This window comes from Cucumis sativus, unplaced genomic scaffold (genome assembly GCF_000004075.3).
Source record: "Cucumis sativus cultivar 9930 unplaced genomic scaffold, Cucumber_9930_V3 scaffold110, whole genome shotgun sequence".
NCBI classification, from domain to species: Eukaryota; Viridiplantae; Streptophyta; class Magnoliopsida; order Cucurbitales; family Cucurbitaceae; genus Cucumis; species Cucumis sativus.
This window is the reverse complement of record NW_022279517.1, coordinates 65,495-81,710: the sequence shown is the minus strand read 5'-3', so window position 1 is coordinate 81,710 and position 16,216 is coordinate 65,495.

Here is a 16,216-nt window from a genome sequence, read left to right as displayed (position 1 = left end):
AAACCTTAAAAAAAAATTCAAAGTTTTATTTCCCACTTAATTTTATTTAAGGGAGAAAAAAAAATTTAATATGATGATTTTTTTTTAAGTAAAATTTGGAATATAACCAAAATTTTAATTTTGAAATAAGGATAAGGTTTCTACCGTACCTTAATTTATCTTGGGGATGCATAAGAATTTGGAATGACCAATTTTAATTTGAGATAAAAAAAATCAGATCCTCAATCTTAAAAGTTGGATTTATGGCTCCGATTTAAATTCATGATAAAAAGGAGGTCATATATGCAAGTTAATTTAACTTGAATTTTGAAATAGAGAATATTTATCTATTATATATATATATATTATGTTTTTTTTTTAAAAATGTTGAAATTTTTAAATATTTTAAATATCTCAATAAAAGTTAAACTTGAGATTTATCCAAAACAAAAAAAAAAAAAATAATAATAATAATTTAAAATAAAATAAGATAATTAGATTATCTTTTCTTTATATATATATATTTTTAAAAATCATTCCTATTCCTTTTAGGAATTGGATTTGTTTTTTTTTAAAAAATAATTAAATATCATTCCTAATCCTTTGTAGGAATTGGATTTGTTGGGCTTATAAATAGACTCATACCCTACTCACTTATACCTCATCCAACGCTTATTCCTCATCCAATCAGCGGAAAGGTATAGAAAACTTTTCTTCTCCTTTCTCTTTTTTTTTTTCTCTTTTTTTTGTGTGTGTGTTTTTTATTTTGTTTGTTTTGTTTTTTTTTGTTTGTTTTGTTTGTTTTTTTTTTTTTTTGTGTTGTTTGTTTTTGTTTTTGTTTTGTTTTTGTTTTTTTTTTTTTTGCAGGAATGACTTTGTCGAGCTTCTTCTAGGGACGATCGGGCTTCTGCCGTCAGATCTATCGCCCTAGTAGGAGAGATCGACTCTGTCATCGTCGGGCTTCGATCTTCGTTTGCAGAAATGACTTTGTTGAGCTTCTTCTAGGGACGATCGGGCTTTTGCCGTCAGATCTATCGCCCTAGTTGGAGAGATCGACTCTGTCATCGTCGGCTTCAATCTTCGTTTGCAGAAATGACTTTGTTGAGCTTCTTCTAGGGACGATCGGGCTTTTGCCGTCAGATCTATCGCCCTAGTAGGAGAGATCGACTCTGTCATCGTCGGGCTTCGATCTTCGTTTGCAGAAATGACTTTGTTGAGCTTCTTCTAGGGACGATCGGGCTTTTGCCGTCAGATCTATCGCCCTAGTGGAGAGATCGACTCTGTCATCGTCGGGCTTCAATCTTCGTTTGCAGAAATGACTTTGTTGAGCTTCTTCTAGGGACGATCGGGCTTTTGCCGTCAGATCTATCGCCCTAGTAGGAGAGATCGACTCTGTCATCGTCGGGCTTCAATCTTCGTTTGCAGAAATGACTTTGTTGAGCTTCTTCTAGGGACGATCGGGCTTTTGCCGTCAGATCTATCGCCCTAGTAGGAGAGATCGACTCTGTCATCGTCGGGCTTCGATCTTCGTTTGCAGAAATGACTTTTTGAGTTTCTAGGGACGATCGGGCTTTTGCCGTCAGATCTATCGCCCTAGTAGAGATCGACTCTGTCATCGTCGGGCTTCAATCTTCATTTGCTTTTTCTTCCCCCCCTTTTTTCTTCTTTCTTTCTTTTTTTTTCTTTCTTTTCTTTTGTTTTTTTTTTTTTGGTTTTTTTCTATTTCTTCTTCTTCTTATTATTATTATTATTTTGCAGGAACTCTTCTTTTCATCATGGTGCACTTCACTGAGTATTCTGACTCGACCAAAAGGTGTTTAATTATCCTGAAGGACGTAGATCAATCTTTAGAGGAAGGGATCATTCTTCCTGTGAGAGAGGGACATATGAGAATATTATGGACTCCAAATACCCGAGGACAATTTTATCTTTTTGCCTAAATGGTCCAAGGAACGGTTTGTAAATCCAAATTCATCTTTAAAATCTTGGTTTCTGGAGTCTTCGATTCACAACAAGCCTCCAAATGAGGATCCAGAATCAACGTTGGGTCGTCGAATTATAAACGACCCAAAAATTCGTTGGGGAAATGTGCTCAAGGTACATGGAGAATTTTACTATCTTCCTCATTATTGGGAGTGGTTAGAGCTCGTTGTTGCTAGAAATACGGCAGTACTCAAGCGAGCCTCCCTATTTAATGCTGTGATGGCTTCCCTATATACATATGATCGCAACAGTGACATTGATCGGGCTTTCTGCGAGGCATGGTGTCCTTCAACAAACACTCTTCACACCTCAGCTGGTGAGATGTCCATCTCCTTATGGGACTTATGGATACTAGGAGGACTCCGATTAAAGGTAGATTTTATGAAGAAAGCATTCCTTGCCACCAAGACTTAATAGGATCACCTGATGTATGTCCAAGAAGTTGTGAGCATTTATTTGCAGCCTATTACCGCATTGTTTCTCAACGCATGGATCACTCTCAAATCACTGTAAGTGAATGGATCTCTTTTTGGGTTACACGATCTGAGGTAAAGTATTCGAAACCGCCTCCTCGAAAGCCTAAAAAGACTTCTCGCCCTCGCTCAACTCATAATCCAGATGGAATTCCCATCAGACGTCCTGACTGGTCTAAAGCTGAACTCAAAGTGTTCCTTGACTTAAGCGTCACTGATGATCATAGGGACAAAACCTATCTAGCGGCATTTCTCTCTTGTTGGCTATGTGTGTTTGTGTTCCCTGATAAGCAACTTTCCCTTCGTCCGGAGGTTTTTAAGGTTGCTAGCCTCATGGCGGAAGGCTACACATTTAGCCTTGCCGTTCCCTGTTTTAGCTAATATTTATAGTGGCCTACGCCAAGTTCATGATTCTACTTCATCACTTGGTTATTCAAATGCCTGTTTTCCTCTTCACTATGTCCATGGGTGGCTTGCTCTTTACTTCAACACTCATTATAAAGCCCCTAGGAGTCTTAGGGGTCCTCGCATGGTTGAATTTTCTGGTGAAGGTGGGGCCAAATATTATACTAATCTTGAGGCTCGAACACATATCCACAAGGGAAAGTATGTGTCATGGCATGCGTGTCTTCCAACAAAGAATAAGGACGAACTCTTAACGGATGATGGAGAGTTAATTAGTTGGAATGCTTCATTTTTCATAAGCATTCGCTCTTGTTTTCTATCTCGCAATGTGGATCCTCCACAGTTATTGAGCCTTATAGTCCTTGTCGCTTTAGCCGACAATTTGGATTTTATCAAGACGTGCCATATGACTTAGGTGAAGAAATTCCGAAGCCAATTTTTTTAACGTACGATATTGTTGGATGATTTGTATTCGCGAGAATACACTTTCCCAAGTATATCTTCCTGTGTCTGCCCCTAATCCAGACACACATGTTACCTCTCATTATAAGGTCTGGTGGCTTAAAAACACGGTGATTACCTCCAAGAAGGAGTACAACATTTGATAGATCGTCCTACTCCCCTCACATCAAATCCAAAACCACAAAAAAGATTGAACATAATTTTGGTAGTGGAAATCAGAAGATATGCTCCGATGAAACTGATGAACGACTTGTGGAGAAAATTGAGGGAGGGACAAAACGCTTGGTGGATAATTTGTCTCTTTCTACACGATTTAAACATCTTATTAAAGGTGGTATTGACAATGTGGGTAAGGACAACCGCTTATCGATAGCTACCAAGCATCCTTCTAAACGTATTGAGGACAGTCAAAGCAGCAATGATGATCGCCATTGGAAGAGACCCAAGAAGCCCAACAAACAGTCGATCGATGATGAAGAGTCTCCTATTCGGGTCCCTGATGCTGCACAATTCTTCGATGTCCCTTCCCCCATGGTTTCTTTTCGTCTCCCTTTTTATTTATTTATTTATTGTATTTTCTCTCCTTACTCCTCTTATTTCTTGTTGTTAATATTATTTTGCAGTCTTCTTTAGGTGATCACGACCTACACATCGAAGATACCCTAGAGTCGATGCCGAATCTAGAAGACTGTAACGTTGTACTTTCTTATAATGGAACTCTAAGGAACCTATAGGCGCAAATATTGTGTCTGCTTGTCCTCCTGTGATCAAGGGACCTCCTCAAAAAGTGGAAGGCACGGAGCCTATTACAGTTTCTGAGATTTCTCATTTTTGTGCTGACAGCTTAATTTCTGACCTCCGACGACAGGCTGCCATAACCTTATGGGAAAACCTACGACAGAAGATCATTCGTACCCCTTTTGAACGACTGAGTAGTCTTGAACCAGAAATGCATAAGATCTTTGATGCGATTGCGACTAGCGGCAGCGACAACCTTATTGTTTTGAGGGAGCTTGTGAATGGTTACTTCCAAGGTGTCGAGAACCATAATCAAATACATTCCTCATTTCTACTCCAATCAACTAAGGATGTTCAGCTAACGGAGGCAAAAGGTTTTGTGAAGACTCTCGAGTTGATGAGAATCGTATATTGGCAGAGACCAACACTGCTAAACGTCGTCTTACACGACTGTCCGCCAAGGAGGCTAAACTAGAGGCAAAACTAAAGATGGTGCGGGCTGAGTCTGCTAAACTTTCTGGAATAATTTTTAAGAACGACCTGGAGCTGAAGCAGAAGCAACATGAGATTTCGAAGACTTGTGAGGAAATTGACAAACTCGAATGTGCCCCGATCGTTGGAGATATTGATGCTAAAATGCTATCAACACTTCGTGAATCTTTAGAAAGCACACTAGAGGAGCTGAAGAACTTAAAATGGACTCCATGATTCTCTGCTTTCTCTTATTTATCTACTTATGCCTTTTTAATAATTTTTTTTTGCTAGAAGTTTATAATATAAAAAAAATTATTCTTTCATTATGTTCCATTCTCTCATCATATTTTCTATTAAATGTAATTTGTCTTTCTTCCTTTTTTTTTTTATTGGATGAACTTAAAGTTTCCTTTAAGCTGGCCTTTATAATATAGGGATCAAGTCATAACAAGTTCAACTTTTTTTTGCTGGACTGGGCTTAAGGTTTCCTTAAGCTGCCTACGTACCCTTTATAATATAGGATCAAGTCATAACGTAGTTCAACTTTTTTTTTTGCTGGACTGGGCTTAAGGTTTTCCTTAAGCTGCCTACGTACCCTTTATAATATAGGGATCAAGTCATAACGTAGTTCAACTTTTTTTTTGCTGGACTGGGCTTAAGGTTTTCCTTAAGCTGCCTACGTACCCTTTATAATATAGGGATCAAGTCATAACGTAGTTCAACTTTTTTTTGCTGGACTGGGCTTAAGGTTTTCCTTAAGCTGCCTACGTACCCTTTATAATATAGGGATCAAGTCATAACGTAGTTCAACTTTTTTTTTTTTTTTTTTTTTACCTAACAAAATTAAGCATAAATTTTTTAAGAAATTTACCATTGATTGGGCCAATTCGTAGTCCGTCTTGATCAACGATCTTGTATGCGCCATTTGTATAAACTTCTTTAACAATGTAAGGTCCATCCCATTTAGGTGTGAACTTATTTCCTGTATGCCTTGTTGTGATGATGATCGTCTCCTTACGGCAAGTACTAGATCACCGACTTGAAAGGAGCGAGGTTTAACGTGTTTATCAAAAGCTTTGGACATTCTCGCTTGATAACATTCCAATGCTTGCTGAGCCTCTAATCGCTTTTCGTCAAGTGCTTCTAATTCTTGAAGACGTAACTTCACATTATCTTCGGTAGTCAATCCCTCTTGTACTGCCATTCTTAGTGACGGAATTTCCCTTTCGAGAGGAAGGACAGCCTCCACACCGTAAACAAGCGAATATGGTGTAACCCCTGTAGGGGTGCGATGAGTCGTCCGATAAGCCCATAATGCCTCGCCGATCTTTTCTTGCCAATCCCTCTTTGACTTGGAGACAATTTTCTTTAAAAGATTACACAATGTTTTGTTGAATGCTTCTGCTAGTCCATTCGCAGCTGCGTTGTACATGGATGACTTATATTGCTTGAATTTGAATTTTTCACATAACTTGTCCATCATACTATTGGAGAATTGCTTTCCATTATCCGTCACGATTCGATGTGGAATACCGTATCGATAGATGATGTGTGTTCGAATAAAGTCTGCCACGTTCTCCTTCTTGGCTTCTCTCAATGAAATGGCCTCAGCCCACCTTGAAAAATAGTCTGTTGCTGCTAGGATATAAGAATGTCCTGCTGATGATTTTGGTGTAATGGGGCCAACCAGATCGAGTCCCCAAGCCTCAAAAGGCCAAGAAGCCACAGTTGGATGAAGAGGTTCTGGAGGTTGGTGTATGAAGTTTGCATGGTATTGACAAGGCTCACACTTCTTCACATAGTCTATTGAATCTTGGATCATCTTAGGCCAGTAGTAGCCCATTCTTCTTAGCTGGAATTGAAGCTTTGGTCCCGATTGATGTGCTCCACAAACACCTGCATGTACTTCCTTTAGAGCTTTTACCGAATCTTCCTTTCCGAGACATCGAAGGAAGAGCCCTTCAAGAGAACGGCGATATAAAGTTCCCTTGTAATAAATGAAGTGTGCTGCCCTTCTTCGTATCTCAATTTTATGACGAGAATCCTTTGGAAGCTTTCCATGTTCAAGATACTCTATGATGGGTTGACGCCAATCTTCTTCATCAATCAAATAGGATGTTGCCATGTTCACTTCCTGACATTCAGGCCTAACTGGGGGTATAATCCATCGTTGACAAAGTGGTATGTTCAGAGTTACATCATCTGGCATGGTCAAGGCCGTGGCTAAATTTGCCAATGCATCCGCTCTCTTATTTTCTACTCTAGGGACATGTTCTAACATCACATTATCAAACTTTTCCATCAATTGTCGAGCATAAGCAAAATATGGCTTCAAGTCTTCATGTTTCACGTCATATTGAAGCGAGAGTTGATTGATTATCAATTTTGAATCACCATAGACCTCTATGAATGACACTCCGATTTCTAATGCTATTTGAAGGCCAATTATCAAAGCCTGATATTCAGCCACATTGTTTGAACACAATTCGGAAAGTGCAAAGCTATAAGGCAACATATGCTTCTCAGGAGAAATGAGGACAATGCCTGCCCCGCACCACTTCTTCGAGCTGCACCATCGAAGTACATAGTCCAAGGTTCCATAACTTCTGTGAAGAAAACCTCATCGTCTGGTAGGTCATCACATAACTTCCAATCCGAAGGAATTGGGTGGTCTGCTAAAAAGTCTGCTAGCGCTTGTCCTTTTATCGCCTTTTGGGGAATATAGACAATGTCATATTGTTGGAGTAGAACCGCCCATTTGGCTAAGCGTCCAGCGATGATTGGCCTGGATAGAACATACTTTATAGGGTCTGCTTTTGCCACTAGATGAACCGTGAAGGCCTGCATATAATGCCTCAACTTATCAATGGCAAAGAAAAGTGCAAGACACATCTTTTCGATAGGAGAATAGTTAACTTCAGCCCCAATTAATGTTCTGCTTAGATAGTAGAGAGAACGCTCCTTTCCCTTTACCTCTTCTTGTGCCAGTAATGCTCCTAAGGACCTTTCTTGTGCAGCAATGTACAATATTAGTGGTTTGTCAGGTACTGGAGCTCCCAGCACTGGGGAGTAAGCAAGTATTTCTTTATGCTATCAAAAGCGTTCTGACAAGCTTCATCCCACACAAAATTTTCTCCTTTTCTCATCAACTTTTGAAAAGGTTGACACCGACCGGCCAAGTTAGAGATGAACCTTCGGATGTAAGCCATCGTCCTTGGAGACTTCTTAGGTCATGCAAACTTTTAGGTCTTGACATCTTCTGAATGGCATCAATCTTGGACTGGTCTATTTCGATCCCTCGATGCCTTACAATGAAGCCAAGAAATTTTCCTGAAGTTACACCAAACGCACACTTGAGAGGGTTCATCCTTAGCTGATATTTTCGCAAGCGATCAAACACGACTTTTAGATCCTTCAAATGGTCTTGTCGTCTCTTTGTTTTGACTACAAGATCATCAACATAACATTCAACATACCTGTGCAACATATCATCAAACACTTTCTGCATGGCACGTTGATAAGTAGCGCCGCATTTTTCAATCCAAAGGGCATCACCTTGTAACAGTATATTCCCTTTGGAGTTCTGAAAGCTGTCATTTCTTCATCTGAGAGGGCCATCCGTATTTGATTATATCCAGACGACCCATCCATAAACGACAACGCCTCGTGTCCAGTAGTTGCATCAACCATGATTTCGGTGATGGGCAAGGGAAAATCATCTTTAGGGCATGCATTATTCAGATCGCGAAAGTCTACACAAACGCGAAGTTGTCCATTTTTTTTCTAACAGGGACAATGTTTGCTATCCACGTTGGATATTTGACCTCGCGAATGAATCCTGCTTCGATCAACTTGTTGACTTCCACCTCGATTTGAGGGATAAGCTCCGGTCGAAAACGTCGTTGTGCTTGTTTAATCGGTCGATATCCGGTTTAATTGCAAGATGATGGACTGCTACTTTTGGGTCAAGTCCTGGCATCTCCTTGTACGACCACGCAAAGATGTCCCTGTATTCGGTGAGCAAACTCATATATTTATCCACCTCTTCGTTAGAGAGGGACGCACTAATGAAAGTCGGACGTGGTTCCTCTATTGTACCAAGGTTCACCTCTTTTAGCTCGTCTACAGTAGATTGACCACCATCCTCTAAACTTTGTGGGGCATTTTCTGCGTCTTCTTCATGAGTTCCAGTCTCTGATTCCTCAATAATGGTGATGTGATGACATGAAGTTTCACCTTCCCCTTGTTCCGACCCTTCTTTTTCAGGATTCGTTAGTATAACATCATGTCTTTTTACCTTTAACGAACCTTGACTTGTATTGAGAGTAACAAAAGTTTTTCTTTTCATGCGAGAAGGAACGTTGCTATGAATTTCTCCATTTTCCTTTGTCTCGCAAGGAAACTTCTTACTACGATAATTCTCGACATCTGTATGCTTAATTCGACGCCAAACTTTCACACGAGACATTGGTTCCTTCTTCTTTGTATCTATGTTGGAATCAATGTTGTCGTGTGATCCTTTATCCCCGAGATGATTAAAAATCGGAGCACGGGGTGCTTGTACATTTTTCTTTTTAGACACACCTAGCCTTTCAAAGGCTGATGGTCTTGTAGTTGTCAAGGCATGGCATGTGCTTTCTTCCTTTATGGGAGTCGTAGTTAGCCTTCGAAAGACCGAATGTCTCTCAAGGTTTGGTACTGACTGGAGCCTTTCTCTTTCTGCCTCTGTCATGCTTAGCCTTTCAAATACTACGGGACGTGCAACAGATGGTCTAATTCGATCAAATACTGAGATTCTCTGATTATCACCTTCTTTTACGTCAGTATTGTCATCCTCCTCTATAGTTATATGATTGATGTCAACCACTTTTTCCTTCCCCTTTTTAGTTATACGGATCGGTTCTGGCGACTTGTATCCGAGTCCTTTTCTCGACACGGGTATAGAATGTCCTTCCCGTAGAAGCTTCTTTTGAGTTGAGGAGAGCTCAGGTCGGTCATGAATTTCCAAGCTTTTAAACTCGGTGTGAGCTGTGAAGTCATAACCTGCTTTCGCCATCAATTTGTAAGCCTTGGGGTCGAATCCGTCTTTCGTTCGCCTTTGGGGCAAGTTTGCTTCCACCAGATCTACCTTTACCTCCTGCTTCGCTATCTTAGTTAGTGGTGTAGTGAAGCTTTCTTTTATGATTTCGATGTCACCAACTTTCAAACCTTTTGGAGACTCCATGAATGGTGATTCGCCTTTCTTGCGCCTTGACAGAGGGACATAACGCAAAACTGGTGTGTTTGCAGCATTTTCATCCTTCAAGATCATACCCTTTGTGCTGCTAGTGTATGCTTCACCCTTTCCAGAGTTAAAGGTTCTCGCACTTTCATGTGGTTCTGTGGTTGCGAGTGATTTCAGTTGTGAATTATCTTCTCCTTTTGTAAGAGGGGTTTCTGCAGGCAAAACTTCTAAAATATTATTATTCTTTGAATAAAACTTTGCATCTGCGAAGTGAGACTCAGCTTCTGAGAATGGATTAGAGTCGGCTTCAACCTTCTTTACACCGTCCTGATAAAATTTGAAGCACTGATGCAGTGTTGAAGTTACTACTCCGTTTCCATGAATCCAAGGACGCCCTAGTAACAACTTGTAAGTAGTCCTTGAGTCTATGACATGAAACAATGCACTGGCCTTTAGGTCGCCAATTATGAGTTCTAACCGTATCATGCCTATTGCTCTTTGGCTACCTTGGTTAAAACCTTGAATTACTAGCTTGCTATTTGAGAGCTCGTCCATCAAGATGCCTAATTGCCACATAGTCGACTTTGGCATTATGTTGACAGCTGAGCCATTATCAATGAGGATTCGATCGACTCTCTGTTCTCGAACGTATCCAGAAACATACAAAGGTCTATTATGAAGTTTAGATCCCAACAACAAATCCTCATCTGAGAAGTCTATAGACATACAATAAGAACCACTCTCATATGTCATAGTCGGAGTACTCGAACTTGATGCTCTTGAATTTAGCAATGCATCAATAAGGATGGTTTTGGTCTCTTGAGGAAGTGATAATAGATCCTCTACATTAAACCTTGAAAGGTCTTTTGATACTCCCTCTCCTTCTAGTGATCTTGGAGGGATTATTTCTTCCTCCGTTGTGTTGATAGCATGACACGCAACGACTTCTGGGTCTTCATCCTGATGATCACAAAGGAAGCTTTTTGGAAGGAAGTCTGCCAAGGTCACTAAGCGTTGAGGTCGAGAGAAATTCATGTCTTCATTATGTACGAGCTTAAGCTTATGAGTCTTCTTCTTTTTCTTATTCTTTTGAGTCTTATTTCCTCTTCTATAGTTTTGGTAAGAGCGAGACTCTCTTTGGGTCGGGATCGACTGTCTTTTCTTTCGGTGGGTCACCACTATCCACCCTTCATCGTCTTCTTCGATTGGTCTTTTCTCTCCTTGAGGATCCTCGTATGAGATTTCCTGAAAGAATTGGACAACTATAGGCTCAAAGGTCCCGAACTGGACCAAGCTTTTCCTTTGCTCAAAAATCAATCTCGACGAAGAAGCCTCAGACATTATCGTCACTTCAGCGTGGTTTGTTTGAGCTACTTCCTCCAAATCTAGCTCAATCCTTTTCTCACGAGCCAACCTTAGAATTAGCTCCTTCAGCACGAAGCATTTCTCTACTGGATGACTGATGACCCGATGATACTTGCAGTAATTGGGATCATCTACCTTTCCTGCTTGCTCAGGTCGTTTACATTCTGGCAGCTGGATCAGCTGCTTCTCTAGTAGTTGCTCTAGCATGTCAGCGATATCTGAATCAGGAAATGGGTAAACTTTTTCCTGCCTTTCTTTTAAAGTCAGACGTCGCCTTTCGCTTCCATCATCCTTCTTTTCAACCCTCGCTTCCTTTCCTTTGGAGAATTTCAGCGGGGTTGTGTTTACGACCATAGATTCTTTCGCGGTGCTTTTCACTATCTTTTCAGCACCTTTCATCTCTTTCTTATCTTTCTTTACTTCAGGAACAAGAAAATCTTTAGTTCCTCTACTGGCGATGCTCAACTCCATATCATGAGCTCGAGTTGCCAGTTCTTCAAATGTGCGGGGCTTTATTCCCTGCAAAATGTAGAGGAGTCCCCAGTGCATGCCTTGGGTGCACATTTCTACAGCCGACAGTTCGGTGAGCCGATCTTTACAGTCAAGACTTAGAGCTCTCCATCTATTGATGTAGTCGATGACTGGTTCTCCCTTTCTTTGTTTCGTATTTGTAAGCTCCATCATGCTTACAGTACGCCTGGTGCTGTAGAAGCGATTGAGAAACTCCTTTTCTAGTTGTTCCCAACTCTCAATGCTTTCTGGCTCCAGATCAGTATACCATTCAAAAGCATTTCCTTTCAAGCTTCGAACAAATTGTCTGACTAGTTGATCTCCTCTTGATCCTGCATTCTCACATGTTTCGACGAAGTGAGCAACGTGCTGTTTTGGATTGCCCTTTCCGTCAAACTGCTGGAATTTTGGAGGCAGATATCCAAGCGGCATTCTCAAGTTGTCGATTCTTTTGGTGTATGGTTTAGAGTACATGAAAGAATTCTGAGATGGGCCTCCATATTGTGCTCTGATGGAGTTTGTGATCATATCTTGTAATTGTTGAACCGAGAGAGAAGCCACAGAAGTTGATTGTTGTTGTGGCTGATTTTCTTGTACCACGTTCTTCCCTTTGTCATCAACTTTAACGACAGGAGTTTGACTCGATTCAGCAGTTTCACGAGTCTGCATCTGCTCCTTTAAAGCTGCAATTTCGTGGTCTCGTTCATCAACAACCTTCATCAGGAGATTAATTTTATTCAGAAGAGTAAACTCAATTGGCTTTCTTTGGGTGATGAGAATACGGGCTTCTTCCACCGCTTTCTAAATGCGAATAAAAGAAGGAACCTCATAACTGAATTAAAAGATGATGATGGGGTTGTCTCGACTTCATTCCGCGACATTGAAAGGCTTGTGCTGGAATTTTTTGAGACACTTTATACCAGAATTTCGGGGGACAGATTCATCCCTATTAACAGTAATTGGTCTTGTGTTTCCTCAATTCAGAATGAGGCTCTTGTTACCCAGTTTTCAGTGGAGGAGATCTTTAAGGCATTAAAGGCACTTGGCAACAATAAAGCTCCGGCCCGGATGGCTTCACAGTGAAGTTCCTAATCACCCAATGGTCTATTTTCAAGGATATCTTCAAATCACTAATGTCTGATTTCCACAGAAATGGAAGATTAAATGCTTGCATCCAAGAAAACTTCATTTGTTTAGTGCAGAAAAAAGAGAATGTGACTCTAGTCAAGGATTTCTGTCCAATCAGCCTTACTACGTTAGCATACAAGGTCGTCGCAAAGGTTTTATCTGAACGTCTAAAACAAGTTATGGATGCAATTATAAGCCCCACTCAAAGCGCCTTTATTGAAGGTAGGCAAATTCTTGACCCAATATTAATTGCTAACGAGGCCGTGGAAGATTATAGGGCAAAACGGAAAAAAGGATGGATTTTAAAACTTGAATTGGAAAAAGCCTTTGATAGGGTGAATTGGAACATTTTAGAAAAAATTTATCTTTAAAAAGTTTAGTTCCAAATGGATATCATGGATAATGGGCTGCCTAAAAAATCCAAAGTATTCAGTCTTCATCAATGGTAAGCCTAGAGGCCGGATAACAGCATCTAGAGGTATCCGCCAAGGGGACCCCTCTCCCCCTTTTTATTCCTCCTAGTAAGTGAGGTTTTAGGAGAAATCATAAACAAGCTTCATATTAACAGCCAGTTTGAAGGTTTCCTTGTTGGCAAAGACTTGATCCACCTCCCTTTGCTTCAATTTGTCGATGATACTCTTCTCTTTTGTAAGTATGATGTGAAGATGCTCCTTAAACTTTAAAACGTCATTAGATTATTCGAATGGTGTTCGGGGCAGAAAGTAAACTGGGAAAAATCAGCCCTTAGCGGCGTTAATGTGGGAGAGGAAGATTTGTTTCAAACAGCAAATCTGATAGGGTGCAAGGTAGAAAAGCTTCCGATTATATATTTAGGTCTCCCTTTGGGAGGCTACCCTCGACAAAAGTCTTTTTGGCAACCAGTCATTGATCGAATTCACAAGAAACTTGAAAGGTGGAAAGATATAACATCTCTAGAGGCGGAAGACAAACCTTATGCAACTCAGTTCTGGTTAGCCTTCCTACATACTACCTACTTTATTTTCTATACCTGAAAATGTGGCTGCCTCTTTGTTAAAGTGAGTTTTTGGAGTGAAGGAAAATGTCTGCAATACTGCTTGAAAGACAGGGGAAGCAGAAGATTGGTGTTCTATATTCTGGTTTGCTTATTAGTATTTTGTTGTTCGGAATTTTGGATTAGGAGGTTTTCTTTGTTTGATGTTTGTGAATTATATGTAACGTGACTCATTTTCTGAGGTTCACGGTTTGCTTATGTTGTAAGTTGTGTTTGAATTATCAATATAATAGAAACACTACATCAGTGTTCTATCAGGATGTCATCCTTGGAATGCAATGGTTGGGTAACTGAAGTGGATTAGCGGAAACTCACTTTATCTTTCATACAAAATGAAAAGAATGTTGTTATAAGGGGTGACCCGAGTTTGACAAAGACTAGAGTGAGTCTATAACACATGATGGAGACATGGACACCATCTGATTAAGGTTTCTTGACAAAATGTCGAGCTATGAGGAGGAATGACATTTACCGAACTATATGGAATTGATGATGTTCCTACATTTCAAGAGTTACTACCAGCAGACAATTTTGGCTATCCTAAAAATCCAGCAACAAAGAAGTGGGAAGTGCTTGTTAGTTGGAAAGGAATACCACCTCATGAGGCTACATGGGAGAACTGTGATGATTTTACACAAAAGCTTCCTCATTTCCCACCTTGAGAACAAGGTGTCTTTGGAGAGGGAGAGTAATGATAGACCACCAATTGCAATACAATATAGCAGAAGAAAGACAAGTGGAATTGCACGTGCACAGGTGATGGAATTGGAGGAAGTGGAAACCACCTTAGTGGGGACAACAGTTAGTTACAGGGGAGGTTAAAAGGGAGAGATGGAAGGAAATATGGGGGTTGGTTAATCAGTTTCTGGAAGTGGAGGGGCTGTATTTTCTGGAGAGCAGAATTACAGAAGTTGTTCAGTTACTTTAATCTTACAAAGTGTTTTCCGTTATCCTAAACTACTTTTGATGTTTGAATGTTTTATTTTATACTTGGTTATTGTCTGTAATAGTACTTGTTTGTTTGGTGTTTTCAAGACTGGTTTGAGTATTGTATTCTGTAATAGTTTGGTTGCTTAATGAACAAATAAGAACCATTACTTGGTGTTCTATCAGCTTCTCAATCAAGCATACACATCTCAATAAGGTATTATACATGCAATCAAACAATCACAACATAATACCATTTACTCAAAACGACCTAAAACATGCTCAAAACGACCTAAAACGTGCTCAAAACGTGTCTAACTTTCATTGCAACTTTCAAAACGACCTAAAACAGCTTACGTGCAGGTTCGTAACTCATAACCTACGAAAAAAGTTCAAATATTGTGAAAAAAGCACTACAAGACCCAAAATGGCAACCAAGTGTGTAAGTGCAACAAACTTAGTTCAAACCAACCTAAAACGTGCTCAAAACGTGTCTAGGTATTACTTGTGTTTTCAAAACGACCTAGCAAATCCTAAGGGTAAGTTCGTAACTCATAATCTACCGAAAAGGTTGAAAAAAGCATTTCAAGACCAAAAATGACAACCAAGTGCAACAAACTCAATCTAACCTAAAATGTATTCAAAACGTGTGTAAGTATCACTTGAATTTTCAAAACGACCAAGCAATGCTTCAGTGTAAGTTTGTAACTCACAACCTACCAAAATTTCAAAAGTATGAAAAAAGTACTTCAAGACCCAACATGTCAATCAAATGTGTGTAAAACTTAGTTTCAAACCAACCTAAAACGAGTTCAAAACGTGTCTAAGTTTCACTTGAACTTTCAAAACGACCTAAAAATATTCAATACAAGTTCATAAGTCATAACCTAGAAAAAAAAGTTCAAAATTTTTGAAAAGACACTCAAAACCAAAAATGTCAAGTGTGTAAGTGCAACGAACTTAGTTCTATACAAACCTAACAAGTATTCAAAACACGTATAAGTTTCGAACAACCTAACAACGCTTAAGTGTAAGTTTATAACTCATAACTTACCAAAAATTTCAAAAAGTGTGAAAAAAAATCTTTCAAGACTCAAAATGGAAACCATGGCTGTATGTAAAACTAACTTAGTTTGTAACAACCTAAAAGGTGTTCAAAAAATGTTTAAGTATCACTCGAACTTTAAAAACGACCTAATAATGCTTTAGTGTTACTTCATAACTCATAACCAACCAAAAAGTTCAAAAAATGTAGAAAAAGCACTCCAAAATCCAAAATGGCAACCAAGTGTGTAAGTGCAACAAACTTAGTCTCAACTTTAAAATTAGTGCGAGTTGGGAAATGTATTAACTCAAGCATGATGTACAAACTTGAAACGACTTAAATATTTATTCACCATCACATAAAAACAGTAATTAAATATAGATAACATGTGTAAATAAAGGGAGAACCACCTTTCTAGCAGTAGCTTTAGAGTAAGACCAAACACCATCCTCCTACTTGTAAATCTGCTC